General features: G+C 41.2%; 1 protein-coding gene across 4 annotated transcripts in view; it reads right to left on the bottom strand.

Annotated features, from left to right (window-relative positions):
• dcun1d3 (defective in cullin neddylation 1 domain containing 3) overlaps window positions 1-16,986 on the bottom strand; it is a 31,491-nt gene extending 14,505 nt beyond the window's left edge. For 3 of the 4 annotated variants that reach the window (XM_068003264.1, XM_068003266.1, XM_068003267.1), the window contains exon 1: window positions 16,583-16,983. The gene's annotated coding sequence lies outside the window, so the exon portion shown is untranslated. Of the gene's footprint in view, window positions 1-16,582 lie in introns of all 4 variants that reach the window. The other variant, XM_068003265.1, reaches the window with a different exon arrangement.
• Window positions 16,987-17,004: the final 18 nt, after the last annotated feature.

The following is a 17,004-nucleotide window of genomic DNA, read 5'->3' on the forward strand; positions in this document are numbered from 1 at the left end:
CAGGAGTAGTTTAATATGGTATGGGGGCAGTGTTGAAGTTTACAGACCCCTCAAATTCTGGGTACATAGTATTTCAGGGCTTCCCAAACTCTTTGCAACTAAAAGTTAGCATTTGACAACAGTAGCTTGAGAGTTTCTGTACCATTTTTACAAGACAATTTGAGTGAGGCGAGTGAGTGTTTAAAAATATAAATATTTTCTTGAACTTTCTTTTGAACGAAATATGCAGATATGCTTTAAAATGAGAAAAGGGCTCCCCTGATATCTGAGGTGGTTAAGGCAATGAGTAGCCAAGCTATGTAAACAAGGAAGGTCCTAGGGCTGATCCCAAAGATGTTCCAAGTTAGTTGATCGTGGCCACAGCCACATTTGGGGCACTAAAATTGGCCTTGGCATTTCCGAGTTAGGGAAAAGGAGGAATGACTGTTAGGGTTTCCTCCCCTGATCATTATCCAGCAGTTCCCGTCATTAGAACTGGGGTTGGCAGTGATTCACCCAGCAGTTAAAAAGTTTGCTAACACTCAAATTGGTTTACACGTGAAAAAAATTTCCATTTATGTAATGTCTGATCCCATCTCTCAAATATCTCAAAGTGCTTCACATACAATGACTTAACTTTGAAGTTCGGTAACTTATTTTGTACATGGCAATATGCCACAAATAGAAATGTGTTGAATAATCAGTTAATTTGCTTTTTAATAGCGTTAGTTGAGGGAGAATTGTTGACTATGACATCAACAAAACTCTGCTCTTCAAATAGTATCATGGGATTTTTTAACGTACACCTGAACCAACAACAGAGTTTACATCGCATCAAAATGATGGCACCTCTGGCAATAAAGCACTCCCCCAGAACTGTCCTGGAGTGTCAGCCTAGCTATGTGCTGAAGTCCTGCAGTGGAGCTTAACTCACAGGCTTCTGAATGAGTGGCAAGAGTGCTATCAAGTAAAACTAACATTTGGGTGAGGTACCAGAATACAACCAGCTCTTGTGGTACATTATCCCATCAAGGAGCCAATACCTTTAGGAGAGAAAAATTGACAGAAAAATTATGAAAGGAAAAACCCCAAACGGGTCACTGGTTACTCAAAAGTAAGATTACTGCTTTCCGGTTTCTCCACTCCCCAAGTCATTTACTGTTTGTCGCCATTTATGGTAAATATCAGAAGTGGACCTACAGAACATACTTCAATATCCTAATCACTTTACAGCCTCAGCATTTCCAGTGATTTTAATATGTTTTATAAACAATTTTTTCGTTAATTATAATTCATTCATTCATTCATTCACCTCCACATAACTATTTTTAAATGATATATCAACTAGCAATGAATTTTAAAATATTTATCTTCAGCTTTACATAAGCTTTCCATAAATTGACAAAATTTAGGCTAATACAATTAACTGATGAACCCTTTTACAGTCAGTCATAATTCACTCAAATTTATGGCATTTTTTTTGTGGGGGGTGGCTTTTGCATTCGAGAATGAACACTACTGTGATATTCTTCATATACACCGTGAATTGCTTGGTTATAACTCATTTGCATACAGTGCAACCATCTGAAATATGGCTATAGACCACAATGGTTCCAGGTTTTAAAAAAAAAATTCCCCTCCTAATCCAGATTTTCAAACCTAATTATCAGTTTAGAACAAAAAAATGCACGACTATAATCTGATTCAAATATTCTGCTTACTTGGTTAAAATTCAATACCAGAACCAGTTTCAACAAGAATAAAATGAATCATCCAACAGATGTTAAAATGATTTCCTTTTTAACAGACCTCGGTACCCACTAAACTTTGAATTGGTCATGGTTCCTTCTGTCACAGGCATCTACTTCATGCGGAATAATCTAAATATGGGTTCAGATACCATTTGAAATTGGTTGTTTATTGGTTTTGAAGTCCATTTTACAAAAAAACATTCTCTCCAGCAAAATGGCTGTGTGAATGTCAAAGCTACCTGACCCCACTACGTCAGTGCCATTTACCAGTGACCTACCGATAGCCTCCAGCAAAGAACATTGGCTCTCACAAAAATTCTATACTAGATAAAAGTTTGCAATAAAACGTAGATGCTTTACCTTTTAGAAGGAGTAAAATAACACATGCACACGCACCCCTAGAAAATATAGGAGCAATGCTATTATTGAAAGTAGCTCCAGCCCATCAACTCCAAATCAGTGGAAGTAGTTTTACATAAATTAGAGTTAGGATATAATCTTTAAAAAAAGCTTTAAGTGAGCAGTGATTTTTTTTTAACACCATCTTAAATTAAATGCCATTATTGAACTTGTAATACAATTTTTAATCCAACTATTTTTGGGATGCTGCCATTACAGTACTATATAAATGGGGGAAATTGCATGATGGTCACTTGTAATTTTCACTCATTACTGTCTGTAACCTAACAGTAATAAATTTGTGTGAATACTTAGCTGCAAGAGACTATCCGACCTTTCGAGATTACAAATGCAACATTTCGGCTCAATTGTGACTGTTAGAAGCATGCTTGTAAAATAAAAACAATAAAGCCAGAAAAAGCTAGAAACAGACAGCAGGTCAGGCAGCATCTGTGGAGCGAACAGAGAAGTTTACGTTTCAGGTGAGGGCCCTTCTTCAGAACTGTAAATTAAAAACAATAGTCGCCATCCAGCGCAGTCTTTTCTAAGTAGTATCAGAAGTAATATAATGTAATGATACATGATCTGGAAGGCTTGATTTATTATATATATATATATATATATATATATAAAATATATATATATATATATATATATATATATATATATACATACACACATTTTTAAATTCAGCTTTGAAACTCACTCCTGGACCACTTTCATTCCCCTAGATCTTCACCTAGTGTTAATCACCTTCCCCCGATCATTTTCCACACAATCTTACTGCAGCATTAAAATGTTCTACCATTATAGACAAATGCTCTTTCCTTCTGAAAGTCATGAGTATCTGCTTTCTTTCCTAGCCCACCTGGTGTTTTGGGATTGTTGTAGGTGAATACAATCAAATTAGTGGCTAATTTGAGATGAGTCATAGCATGTAGTTGACCAACTTAAACTGAGCTGAAAAGATTAGTGGCATCCTAACAATAAACTGAAACACAAATTGCTAGCAATTTTTGTAGAACTTGTGGAACGCTGTCCTTCAGAAACACAAACAGATTGGAGTTGATGAAAAAGTGCCGTTTGACCGACAGTCAAGAATCATCCAATTGGGTAATGAAGAGTCTATTTACTTTCCGATTGGCGTAGGAAGGCCCCTCACTAGGAGGATGGACATGTCAGATGACCAATGGTGAGGGCGTGGGGGTGGGGACGGCGACGGCAGGAGATCATGTGATGAAACCTCCATGAATATGTCCAACCAGCGTTGGCAACCCTATGACACATCTTGGGGTACGCTTTCATGGGAGCTGACTGCCCTCTGTTGTTTCGCCCAAGTGCCCATTCATCAAGTACAACAGCTCTCAGCAGGAACCTTAGCTGATTTTCCCCTCTCTAAGGAGGTGCCGTTTCTCGGATGAGACGTTAAAATAAGGCCCCATCTGCCCTCTCAGATGGATGTAAAAGATCCCATGGCACTATTTCAAAGAAGAGCAGGGGAGTTCTCCTGGTGCCCTAACCAATATTTATCCCTCAACCAACATCATAAAACACATTATCTAATCACGTATCTCATTGCCGTTTGCACTCAGATGCCAAATTGCCAATCCGACACTGAGGGTTATTCTGCTGCTTCTGTACTTACAAAGAGGAAACTGCTTCACATCAAAGCAAAAGCAGTATACCAACAACTTGCATTTTTATAGTGCCTTTAACATAAGAAAATGTCCCGAGGCACTTCACAGAGGTGGAATCAAAAAACGGATGACGAACCAAGCAAGAGAGAATAGGATTTTTTTATTCATTCATGGGATGTGGGCATCGCTGGCAAGGCCGGCATTTATTGCCCATCCCTAACTGCCCTTGAGAAGGTGGTGACCCAGCGACAATGAGGGAACAGATGGGTGACCAAAAGCTTGACCAAATAGTGGGTTTTAAGGAAGATATCAAAAGGAGGAGAGGGAGGTGGAGAGGTATAGGGAGGGGATTTCAGAGCTTGGGGCTCAGGCAGCTAAAGGCATGGCGGCCAATTGCAGGGCGACGGGAGGGGGTGATTCACAAGAGGCCAGAGTCAGAGGAATGGAGAATTTGTGGGAGTTTGTAGGGCTGCAGGATAGAGATAGAGAAGGGCAAGGCTATGAAGGGATTTAAACATGAGGGTAAGAATTTTAAATTTGAGGACTGGAAGCCAATATAAATTAGGAGATCTGGGGTGATAGGTGAGCTGGACGATGCGGGATGGGATACATGCAGCGGGGTTTTGGATGGGGTAAAGTTTACAGAGAGCGGACGATGGGAGGCCAGCCAGGAGAGCACTGGAAGAATCAAGTCTGGAGGTGACAAAGCCATGGGTGAGGGTTTCAGCAACAGATGGGTTGAGGCAGGGGTGGCGAAGGGCAATGTTATGGAGGTGGAAGTAGGCGGTCTTTGTGATGGAGAGGATATGAGGTTGGTAGCTCGGTTCAGGGTCAAATAGGACGCCACGGTTGCAAATGATGGGGTTCAGCCTGAGGCAATGGCCAAGGAGGGATATTAGAATTATTGGCAAGGGTACAGGCCTTGTGGCAAGGGCCAAAGACAGTGGCTTTGATTTTACTCACGTTTAGCTGGATGAAATTGCAGCTCATCCAAGATTAGGTGTTAGACAAGCAGGCTGACAACAGAGGGGCAGCGGAGGGGCTGAGAAAAGTGGAGGAGAGGTAGAGCTGGGTGTCATCAGCAGTGGAAAGTGTTGCCATGTCTGTGGATGATTAAGCCAAGTAGGTGAGGAAAATCTAAACCTCCCATTCAGGATAATTTCCTATTGAAATGTACAAATACCTTTGCTATCAAATTGATAATTAAGATACAGTATAGAACCTATGGGAAGGCACAATTAACTATTGAACAGACAAAAAGGATCAGAACAGGCTATATGATTAACCAAGTATTTTCAAAAATAGATATATTTTGGTAACTATATTACATGCATCAGCAGGTCTAATTGTCTTACCTACTGAATTGTAAAGTTTACACACTCATCACCGTAACAGTAACAAAGTTTAGGGACACAGGACAAAAAAAAAATTGAGAAAAAGCCCCAGAGTGTTGTCCAAAATTTCCTCCTCGTTTGAGCTGCCGGATGGCAAAAAAAAGTGCTTACTCACTATCACTTTCCCCATTCTTGCTGTAACATTCATACTGAAACTGCTTTGCACCAAGACTAAAATTGAGTAGTATAAATAGAATGTCATGGCCTGAACTGATTCTAAAGTGACACTTGCTCCAATATCAGTTTGGGCCTTGACTCCAGTTTCAATCTGCATTTACACTATAACTGCAGCAATGGCGCAAAGTGAAACCACTCCCCACTAGTACTAAGTTGTAGTGTGAATGCATCAATAGACTCCACTGGAGACCTAATACAAGTACAGCCCACCAACATCCATTTCATCCAGGATTCCTGTCTCAATGCACCACTGAATGACTACAGTAGTATTGAAAGTTCCTAGGTTATTTTCATCTCCCTCAAGTTCTACCTTTAACACAATAATTGGAAAACACAAGCTGACCATTGGGTACCTCAAACCTACTTTGTTCCCCAACCTCCCCCCCAAATAAAAGTATTGGAACGAAAAAGATAAAACACTTGTCAATTCCATGCCACAAAAGCATTTGGTGAAAAAATGTTATCAGTAACACCTCGACTGTTACATTGTGGTCAGGATGACAGTTTCCCATCTTCTGAAAATGACAATTTCTCATATACTGAGAGCACATTACTCAATAGTTGGAATGCTTCAGAGCAGTATGACACTATATGAAAATTCAGAGATTGCTGTGACAAGCACAAAAACATAATTAGAAAAAGAATATTAAAAAGTAATTTTGCAGATCCAGCACAAGTACAACACAAGTTTCAAGGGCCAGTTCTGATCTGCATAATGGTCTGAGTTGACCTGTTTTCATTCAAAACTGCCAGCATTGGCATAACCAGTGGTGCATTCAAACCACAGCCCAGGATCATATTGATCTACTGGCAGCACAGAAATCAGATTTCTACCTGACAGAAGTGCAAAACCTTTTTACTTTTTTTTCCCCCCATCATCAGTCTCACAGCCACAGCAAACTGATCCACAAGTTCAGCACCCCAATGCCTGACTGACCAAACCACAAGGTAAAAGATGAACTATTCCTTCCGTCCTGAATATGCCCCCCATATTGGCAACACCATTAAGAGGAGACTGGGACAGATAGGAAGATTCTAATCATAAGTCTCTAATAATTTTAGTATTTTGTTATGAGACGGAGCTGGTTACTTTAAATTTTGTTTGCTACAACATGTAGCTGAACTGAAATATATGAAGTCACCACGTGACATCCATGGCCTTTCATACCCAATTGGGAGGCAAGGCATTATTCATAAGCAAATACATTTTGATTTCAAAGCAACCAGAAACCACTTAACACAGGCGGTTTCTTTAATCCTGAAAGCCGCCAATTCATGGTCGAGGACTTGGTAACACCTGCAAATGAAAATTTGTCCAGCAGCAAACCATCGCTTAAATTTGATAAGCTTTGTTCAACTGTGAAAGATATTTTTTGATTTCCTGTATCCCAGGTTAAACTTCAACGGGTACAAGATGAATCTCTCAGGCAGTGTGCTTCAAGCACCATTGAGATACAATTGTAAACAATTTTACAACACCAAGTTATAGTCCAGCAATTTTATTTTAAATTCACAAGCTTTCGGAGGCTACCTCCTTCCTCAGGTGAACGATGTGGAAATGAGGTAGCCTCATATGAGGAAGGAGGTAGCCTCCGAAAGCTTGTGAATTTAAAATAAAATTGCTGGACTATAACTTGGTGTTGTAAAATTGTTTACAATTGTCAACCCCAGTCCATCATCGGCATCTCCACATCATTGAGATACAGGCATGCCATGGAAACAAATTAATCCTGTGTTACAGACTCTAGTCCGAGTTTGATATTATGAGTTAGAAAAGCATCAAGTCTTATTATTTTCATATCCGAGAAGGAAATAGAAGTTAAGAGTTCTGCAATCAAGTGAAATTTGCTATATTGATTTACATTTACTGTCTACTTTTTACATTCACAAACTCAATTTGTAGTTTATGGCTTGACTGGCACGTCTTGATTTTTTTTTTATTCGTTCATGGGATGTGGGCGTCGCTGACGAGGCCAGCATTTATTGCCCATCCCTAATTGCCCTCGAGAAGGTGGTGGTGAGCCACCTTCTTGAACCGCTGCAGTCCGTGTGGTGACGGTTCTCCCACAGTGCTGTTAGGAAGGGAGTTCCAGGATTTTGACCCAGCGACGATGAAGGAACGGCGATATATTTCCAAGTCGGGATGGTGTGTGACTTGGAGGGGAACGTGCAGGTGGTGTTGTTCCCATGCGCCTGCTGCTCTTGTCCTTCTAGGTGGTAGAGGTCGCGGGTTTGGGAGGTGCTGTCGAAGAAGCCTTGGCGAGTTGCTGCAGTGCATCCTGTGGATGGCGCACACTGCAGCCACAGTGCGCCGGTGGTGAAGGGAGTGAATGTTTAGGGTGGTGGATGGGGTGCCAATCAAGCGGGCTGCTTTATCTTGGATGGTGTCGAGCTTCTTGAGTGTTGTTGGAGCTGCACTCATCCAAGCAAGTGAAGAGTATTCCATCACACTCCTGACTTGTGCCTTGTAGATGGTGGAAAGGCTTTGGGGAGTCAGGAGGTGAGTCACTCGCCGCAGAATACCCAGCCTCTGACCTGCTCTTGTAGCCACAGTATTTATATAGCTGGTCCAGTTCAGTTTCTGGTCAATGGTGACCCCCAGGATGTTGATGGTGGGGGATTCGGCGATGGTAATGCCGTTGAATGTCAAGGGGAGGTGGTTAGACTCTCTCTTGTTGGAGATGGTCATTGCCTGGCACTTATCTGGCGCGAATGTTACTTGCCACTTATGAGCCCAAGCCTGGATGTTGTCCAGGTCTTGCTGCATGCGGGCTCGGACTGCTTCATTATCTGAGGGGTTGCGAATGGAACTGAACACTGTGCAGTCATCAGCGAACATCCCCATTTCTGACCTTATGATGGAGGGAAGGTCATTGATGAAGCAGCTGAAGATGGTTGGGCCTAGGACATTGCCCTGAGGAACTCCTGCAGCAATGCCCTGGGGCTGAGATGATTGGCCTCCAACAACCACTACCATCTTCCTTTGTGCTAGGTATGACTCCAGCCACTGGAGAGTTTTCCCCCTGATTCCCATGGACTTCAATTTTACTAGGGCTCCTTGGTGCCACACTCGGTCAAATGCTGCCTTGATGTCAAGGGCAGTCACTCTCACCTCACCTCTGGAATTCAGCTCTTTTGTCCATGTTTGGACCAAGGCTGTAATGAGGTCTGGAGCAGAGTGGTCCTGGCGGAACCCAAACTGAGCATCGGTGAGCAGGTTATTGGTGAGTAAGTGCCGCTTGATAGCTCTGTCGACGACACCTTCCATCACTTTGCTGATGATTGAGAGTAGACTGATGGGGCAGTAATTGGCCGGATTGGATTTGTCCTGCTTTTTGTGGACAGGACATACCTGGGCAATTTTCCACATTGTTGGGTAGATGCCAGCGTTGTAGCTGTACTGAAACAGCTTGGCTAGAGGCGCAGCTAGTTCTGGAGCACAAGTCTTCAGCACTACAGCTGGGATGTTGTCGGACCCATAGCCTTTGCTGTATCCAGTGCACTCAGCCGTTTCTTGATATCACGTGGAGTGAATCGAATTGGCCGAAGACTGGCTTCCGTGATGGTGGGGATATCGGGAGGAGGCTGAGATGGATCATCCACTCGGCACTTCTGGCTGAAGATGGTTGCAAACGCTTCAGCCTTGTCTTTTGCACTCACGTGCTGGACGCCGCCATCATTGAGAATGGGGATGTTTGCAGAGCCTCCTCCTGCCGTTAGTTGTTTAATTGTCCACCACCATTCACGACTGGATGTGGCAGGACTGCAGAGCTTTGATCTGATCCGTTGGTTGTGGAATCGCTTAGCTCTGATTGTGTTTATTCTTCCAAATCTTAGGAGAGTACAAGAGGGCTTGTGTCAAATGAGGAAACTAAGTATAGTACCAAGAGTTTCTGTTTGAGTCACGGGCACCACCACAACACCACATTATTTTCTATTTGAGTAAGCTCTTCCTTTGTCCTCTTTTCCTCCTCTTCAATTTTCCTCCAGAAGCGAATCAAGTGCAGCGGTGGAACTGGCAAGAGATATACTGCTCAGGCTCTACCAATATTCTCTTAGTGAGACATCAAGAGCATTGTCACAGTAATGCAGAAAACTGGCAACGATCAATTTGCGGCCCACCAGTATGTGCTAAATAGCACCTGCTTATTTTGCATTTTTCCCCCTTATAACCATTTTTTTAAATGGTCAAATTTCAAAAACACAGTAAGGGACTAAAAAGGATGCGCTAAAAGTTAGGTTTTTAAAAAATAATAGCAGAACATATTGTGGCTGAATATTCACACCTTCACGTATATTTCAAAATAAATTAACATTGATGTTCCATCACTGTGGCCAATATATCCAATATGTAACAGATTACATTTTCGTATCTAAATATCTACTCTCGTCATTTTACATGAAAAGTTAATTGAACTAATGTTTCAATTAATTTAGAACTTTGTGAATTGGTAAAACAGGCAAACTTCACTACTATACTGCAACCAATAGAGCCATTCCCCAACTGAGAGTTGGTAGATAATCACAGCACATTCATATAAAGGAAGTACAGTATTTAGAACAGTAGTAAACATCCTGCTGTCTTGAAATTTAGTTTTACTTCTGCTATCTTTGTCACATTTACGATAACATTTTACACTATATTTCTACAGTGAAAGTAGAAGGACCTCTAACTGCACTTCCACATTCTCAAAACATTAATTAGCATGTGCAAAAAGGGTCAAACTCCTCTTCTACTCAATTCCTAATTCAAAAAGGTTAAATGGAGAAGCATATTTTCTTTTTTGTTTTTGAAAGACCAACTAGTCGAATATTTCACATAGCCAGACACTTTGGCCCCGATATTTATGGGGAGGCGGGGAGGGTTAATGGCCAGGAAATACAGGTTTCCTGGAGGTTCTGCCGAATCTAACGGCAGGACATGATTAACACTTTTGGACTCCATTTCCCGGTCGCAGCCAGCCAGATTGAGAGGTCGGCTGGCTGTCGGGCGGAGAGGAGGAAGAAAGAAAGAAATCGTGAGTCGGGGTGTACAACAGGGGGTGGGGGAGGGGTGCAGGGCGGAGAGATCAGTCGCAGAGGACGGGGGGGGGGGGGGGAAGATCGTGCAGAGAGGTGTCGGGGGTCGGAGAGTTTGCAGGAGGGGCGACCTCTCAGGTTGGGGGGGGGGGGGGGGGGGTCTGATCCCAAGGATGGAAGCAGGTTAGCTTGGGGGAGGCGTTGGACATATGCACTCCTACTCCTCCTGGCTCACAAGCAGAGCTGGAAAGATGCTTACTTACTGGATTTGGCCGTTCTCACCTCCCTTCAGCTGCCGGTTTCCCGAGGCCTGCGAAACCTAGCCTGCAGGCGTTAAGCCTGAAAGACAGCTAATGCTTGAGGCAAGCAGTCTCATTAAAATATTTAAATTAGGGACCTGCCTCTGGACAGCAGGTTAATCACCCGGCCCCCCAACCCACTTCCATTAAGTGGGCACATTTTTGAAATTTTAACCTGTCTCTCTTTATAGCTCAATGATTTTGCCCTTTTTGACCCCTTCCCTATATTTGTTTGTAAGTACAGTGATGAAATCACAATACTTTCAAGTGTAATCTTATCAATGCTTTACAATTTGTCAGGATCATTCTTTGTTCTTATACTGTATGCAGCATTTATGTACACATCCAAACATTACAATGGTTGTCATTCCCATTGTTGCAGAAGCTTCATATCTAAAATAGTCACCTTCTCCACTTTATTTAATGCCAAACCTTCTTTGTCATCATTTCCTATTTTGTGTACCAACATATTAGTCATTTTGCAATATTAAAATGGAATCTGTCTAGTCAAACTCTGAACAATATCTTGTCAAACTCTGAATAACCCCTTCCTCACAATACTTTGTTAAGTGTAATGTACACATTAGACTGACTGATACAAAACTGAAATAAATTCCCATAAACTTTAGTTTGTGTCATGAGCAAAAAAAATTATCCATATCAACTATATCCTTTGCTGCATCCAAATTTATTCTGCAAGCTGTAAATATCACAAAATGTAGCAATGCAGTAACATTTTGTGGTTTATGTTCCAAACTCCTCAGTGCATTACTACCTTGAAACACAAACTTAGGGATCTATTCTGCTGCATGCACCTTACAACTTAAACCTTTTATTTTCTTACCTCACCCAACTCATGAGAGGGATACTCCAAGGACAAGGACATGTAGAACCTTATCCCTCAGTATTCACCTGAAAGACAGCTACAGGGGAAAAATAAAGCTTCCATTGTGTACCTGGTCTCCCAACTGGTGCCCTACTTTGATCGAATTTTAAGGCAAGGTGCTGAAACTTATTAATCTTTGTTTACTTTCTGTTTCCAGCATTCCTTGGTTTCTTCCACCAATTTCCTCCCTTTCTCACCTGACTCTTGCTGGTATATGATTGCACAAGCACTTGCAGCCTTCCTTTACCTCAGTCAAATGGGATCATTTGATGGGTATCGGAAGTGATTTCCCCCTCCCCCATTTTACTACAGTTGACTTTAACCCCCAGCACCTGAGGTAACGAGAGCAACTGCACTGCAGCAGACACCGGATATTGAAAAATAAATGTGCTTTTATTTTTAAAAAATGGGAACTTACGCTCCAATTAAGTTTTCTCCCAGATATATTTCTAGGTTCCTCTCAGACCAGGCATCATCTTTACCACTATCTTTCCTGACCAGCTTCAGAGATACATTCAACATTTTAAATTCATCTCCATTTAATTCCCCCACACCTCCATCCAAAGGGACACCACAGCCTCCAGCTCACATCCAGCTCTAACTGGAGTGGAAGATTCAACCTGTACCTTTTAAAGCAGAAGGACAAAGATGGCTGTAGATAATTGAATCCCAATGATATAAAAGAAGATTCTCATGAATAATACTTAATAGATGTTTTGAATGGCATCCATAATGGTACTTTTGTATTGTATCCAACTTCTCTCAATGTGCTGGCTTCAATAGAGAGCTCTATTCCATGTGTGATTGGTACTCCATCACCCACAGCATTACTTCACACGTGAAATCAACAATTGTAATTCACAGTTGTTCAACAAGAGCTAATGGCTGGCGGTAACATGGAATGCTCAAATTAAAGACGTGTTTAATTTTCCACTAGGAAACATGTGCCTCTAAAAACATTTTATCAGGGTAAATATTTTACTTTTTGATGTTTTCATGTTTCCTTGCAACTAAAGAATTCATATTACATTCTACAAAAGTTAGCAAACAATACTGTTAAACGTTAAGTTTGTGTTAGAGGAGCTAGTTGAATAATGCAATCTATTTTATTAGTTAAGAGATTCAACTCAAGTTAAAACTCCAAAACATTACATACAGCAATGACCATCCATAATTCATGAATGGGATTAAAATCTTTGGTTCAGTCAAAATGAAGCACCGTAACAGTCTTTGCATTTTGCGCTATACATCCTCGAGGGTTCAGCGACATCTGTCAGTCCTTGCGGCACTGTGATCCAGAGCGCACCTTTATTGCTCAATAGTTAAACAATAGCATGACCCGAGAATCACAAGAGAACCCTTAGGGCAGCTTCTGAAATATCTCATGCACATCTCCTTCCTTTATGGAAGGGGGGAGGGGGAGAGGGGTCGAAAAGCACAATGAGGCATAACTTTAACCAAAAACTGGCTCATTTTTACATAAAATACCCAAATGAATAGAATGCAGTTTTCACATCGAGAACAGTAAATTTCATATGGTTATTGGTTACAAAAACAACTTGCCTTTATTTAGCACCTTTGACATAGAAAAATGTCCCAAGGCGCTTCACAGAGGTACAATCAGATAAAAACGGTCGTCAAGACGAAGAAAGAAGGGATGACTAAAAGCCTAGTCGAAGAGGTGGGTTTCAAGAAGAAAGTGTAGATACAGAGGAATTTAAGAAGGGAATTGCAAAACGTAAATGGGTAGGGCAAATGGGCCGTGGATGCACAAGAAGTCACAGTTGGAGGAGCGGAGGGGGGGGGATGGCTAGTAGGGCTGAAGAAAGTTAGAGATAGGGAGGGACAAAACCAAAAAGGCACTTAAACACAAGGATGAGAATTTTTAATTGGCGGCATTGGGAGACCAGACAGCAAAAGAAAGAGCAAGCGAGCAAACACGTAAAAGAGTGAGTGATAAAGAGAATGCAAGCAAAAAAGGACGGACAATGCACACACTCCCCCAAGTCTGAGATGGGGGTTTCACCCACCAAGCTGTCAATCAAGGCCCCACTCTGATTGAAATGCCTCCCCTTTGATATGGGTGCACAAGGCTTCCAAATGTCTGCCCCAGCCAAGCCTGACTGCGCGAATGGAATGAAATGACGCCTGACCCCTTGAGGTATCACAAAGGAGCCAATTTTTCACAATAGCGCGAAATGCTTTAAACTGTATATAACAACCTAATCTTCACTGACTAATTAGCACACTAAATTATTATGGCGACTTCAGCCTGCTGGCCTATTGAGACAAAATACTGAATTTAACATTACAGACATTAATAGTTAAAAGATTTAACTCAGGCAAAACTCCAAAACATTACATACAGCAATGACCATCCATAACTCACGGGTGGGATTAAAATCTTTGATTCATGGTCAAAATGAAGCACGTCAGTGAAATGGTTTAGCTAACTTTTGTGGTTTTAGTACTAACCTATGGTGTAGATTATAAACATATTTTTTATTCCTTCTCCCATTGAGTTCCATCCAGTCTATCATCAGTTTACCAGAAACAAATATTCTCAGTAGTTTGTCTTTATTGACAGTGCTCATTTATAGCATTTTATTTTCCATGCATATGCTACTCCTGAGAAAACTCAAGACATAAGCTCAAGTTCTATACTTGAATGAAATTCATTGTTTTGTATTGGTATTTCTGTTATAATTTAATACACCGCTATTAGTCTCTGATCAAACAAAAAAGTTATTTATTACAAATTATATACAGAATTATAAACTGAGAAATTGGCTTGCTTTTCAACTACAAATAGATGCTCTTTCTCAATGTGTGTTCAAAGTGAGGAGCGGTGCTTTTCAATTTGGGTCATTGCCGCAGCGTCAAACACTCCCAGGTTAAGTGTAGCATGACAGATGGGTCAGAATAAAGCTCTCTCTCTTCTGTCCCTTAACCCCAACCTAAAGAACTTCCAACTGCACCAAAGTGAATTCTCCATTTTCCACATTAGCCATGCTTGGGAGTCTCTGCCAATTCAGTCCCCAACACTGAATTATGGGTAAATTAGTTCTGTGAACTTTAACCCAAGAGAAGTTGAATTGAGATTGACCAAACTCAATTTACTTAGGACCCTAACATTCCACTGGTCTGCAGTGTATTTGAACCCAGAAAATAAAATAGTTTTCTAATACAATGTGCCACCCAGTCCCCACTCATAACAAGGTACTGTCAGAATGTAATTGTGCATTCACATCCATTTCTTCTACATCACCTCAGTAGGAAAGAGGCCTCCAAGAAAGAGGGCCCTTCATTATGACCTGTCCAAAGGCAGGAAATCATACCGCAAGAGGGAGTCAAAGTTCAAATACCAGTTGAGACTTGGACTTACTGAAGTTGAGAGGCGAATGCACTAATAGTGCAGTTACTGGAGCACTGTATATATTAATAAATCTTAAAATATTTCACAAGTTCCAAAATCTATCCTAATATATTAATGTTCACAAGAATTCAGTACATTTTACTGAAATCTAAACCTACTGCAAAAAGTAATATTGTAACACATTTACATACTTTAAGACATATACCACATCTTAACATCCCAAGGCAACTACAAAATGATTTTATTGTACCATATAGTGTTAGCCATGGCTCAATGGGAGCACACTTGCCTCTGAGTCAGAACGTTGTGGGTTTTTGTCCCACTATGGAGACTTGACCACTTATTCAGACCGGCACTCCAGTGCAGTTTTGAGGGAGTGCTGCACGGTCAGACGTGCTTGTCTTTCAGACGAGGCGATAAACCGAGGCCCCGTCTGCCCTCTCAGGTGGATGTGAAAGATTCCATGGCACTATTTTGAAGAGCAGGGGAGGTCTCCCGGTGTCCTGGTCAATATTTATCCCTCAATTAACACCCCTAAAACAGATTATCTGGTCATTATCACATTGCTGTTTGAGGTATCTTGCTGCGTGCAAATTGGCTGCCGCATTTCCTACATTACAACAGTGACTACATTTCAAAAGTACATCATTGGCGGTAAAGCAATTTGGGCCACCCTGAGGTCATGAAAGACACTATATAAATGCAAGTCTTTCTTTTCTTATAGAAGTAAATAATTTGCAGCAATGTCTACAGCATACAGGCACAATATACATGAGCACGTGCAGGCAGACCTTAACCATTTTAAAATTACAATGATTTTGAAACCTAACTAAAAATGCTTTTACTTCAGTGATTACATATTACGTGTATAACATTTGTATTATGAATGACAGGTGGAAAAAGCACAGATTCAAACCAGATTAGATTATTGTACAAATGAGATTTATGGACAGGCACTAGCAATCCCAGGAGCACAAAATTCTCAGCTGAAGTATAGGTGTGGCTAGGTATTACACAAGTTGAAAACAAACTGCTCAACATTACTTGCTCTCTTCCCTCTTTTTCAATTTGTAACTTCATTTTAGAATATAGTGATTGTGTGCAGGACCACTGTATACACCTGTAATAGAGGCCATTGATTACAGCCATGAAAATTAACCTACCAATAATCAACAAGAACTATGTTCTTTAATACTGGAATTCAGACAGGAAGAAATAAGACTATCTGAACACGCTGGTGAAGTGAACGTTCTCTTTTTACAAAAACGCGAGACGCCCTTTACTCTCTAATTTTCCACTGAGGAATTTTCAAGAACTGGAGCTTAGAAACATGCAATTTCTGTGAACGTTAATTCGCTATTAATCGAACAGAGAAACATTCTTTTTTTCATTAAAAGGGAAATTTCATCCCCTTGATTTCAGACAAACACTAAATTAAGGCTATTAGACGTTAGTATACAAACCGGATTTCAATACCGAATCCAGGAGAAAAGTTACTAATCAGGCAGACCTTAAATAAAAATGTGCCACGTTTGAGGACTTTAGGGAGCTAATTTTGACTCAGACTTGTGTTAATTGTTACAAATTGTCATCGCTATCCTACTATATATAATAATAATAATAATCCAAGCAAATATTAAATCTGAAGGAAAACAGGAAACTTACAATAATATGAACGTAATCAAGTCATCATCCTGTTTGCCAGAACAGTGAACAAAACACAGATGCTGTTGAGTTTTAATTGCATTCAGGGTTAGAGTCAGAGGTTGTGCGCAGGCACAGAAACAACGACGGGCTTCCCTTCGCCCACTTTAGTCGCCCCAGAGAGAGAGAGAGAGAGGAAAGACAGCACTAGGCCTTCTTACGACATCACTGTCGATAAACCCGATCCTTTCAGAGACATCCCTTTCAAACAGCCATCAACAGACAGTGTCGCTTACGATTTTGAGAAAATGTATGGACGAAAACACCCACCGTTCCGCGAATAATTTAAGGAGACAGAAACTTCCCCTCATCACTTCCTACTGCGCCGGGCACCAGCTTTTCGCCTGCGCATTACCTCATCAAACCTTGTGGTCAGACAACAG

The sequence above is a fragment of the Heptranchias perlo genome, chromosome 22 (assembly GCF_035084215.1).
Source record: "Heptranchias perlo isolate sHepPer1 chromosome 22, sHepPer1.hap1, whole genome shotgun sequence".
In the NCBI taxonomy this organism is placed as follows: domain Eukaryota; kingdom Metazoa; phylum Chordata; class Chondrichthyes; order Hexanchiformes; family Hexanchidae; genus Heptranchias; species Heptranchias perlo.